The following is a 752-nucleotide window of genomic DNA, read 5'->3' as shown; positions in this document are numbered from 1 at the left end:
ATATATATATATATATATATTTTTTTAAAGATTTTATTTATTTATTCGACAGAGATAGAGACAGCCAATGAGAGAGGGAACACAAGCAGGGGGAGTGGGAGAGGAAGAAGCAGGCTCATAGCGGAGGAGCCTGATGTGGGGCTCGATCCCACAACGCCGGGACCACGCCCTGAGCCGAAGGCAGACGCTTAACCGCTGTGCCACCCAGGCGCCCCCAACATATATATTTTTAATTCATAACTTTTCTTTCTTTTTATCTAAACTTTTACATGTGTAATCCAATTCCAATTGCTATGTTTTGGAATTTAAGAAGTTATTGTCTGCACAATCTGGATTTAAAAAGCATTCATCTGGGTTGGTCTTATACAGAAATCTCTCCAGCAAGCATTACCTTCAAATACAAAGTCTGCGTGCTCGCTCCGGCAGCACATAAAGTCGGAACAGTAAAGAGATGATTTGCATGGCGCCTGCGCAAGGATGACATGCAAATAAATACAAAGTTTGATCGCTTTTCCAGAATCACGCGTTTCAGATTTTTTAAACCACACAATATAAATCAATGAAATATAAATAAAGCATATGCTAGATACAAAACTATAGTCCATGTTTGAAAAATATAAAGTAGTATCGCTATAGTCCTAGATTCTCTAATTGAGAAGATAGATAGACTCTCCTATGCAATTTCCTTGGACCCTCAATAAAACTGTGATAATGCTCTTCTACTACACTAACCAAATTATTCATTTTCATGA

General features: G+C 38.0%; 1 non-coding gene across 1 annotated transcript; it reads left to right on the top strand.

The window, feature by feature from the left end:
• Positions 1-410: 410 nt before the first annotated feature.
• On the top strand, positions 411-513 carry LOC121099912. Its single transcript, XR_005831642.1, has one exon. It is a non-coding gene; the product is annotated as a U6 spliceosomal RNA (small nuclear RNA).
• Positions 514-752: the final 239 nt, after the last annotated feature.

The sequence above is a fragment of the Ursus maritimus genome, unplaced genomic scaffold, assembly GCF_017311325.1.
Source record: "Ursus maritimus isolate PB19 unplaced genomic scaffold, ASM1731132v1 scaffold_1, whole genome shotgun sequence".
Classification (NCBI taxonomy): domain Eukaryota; kingdom Metazoa; phylum Chordata; class Mammalia; order Carnivora; family Ursidae; genus Ursus; species Ursus maritimus.
Note: the sequence above shows the minus strand (reverse complement) of the source record. Positions and strands in the feature narration are given on the sequence as shown.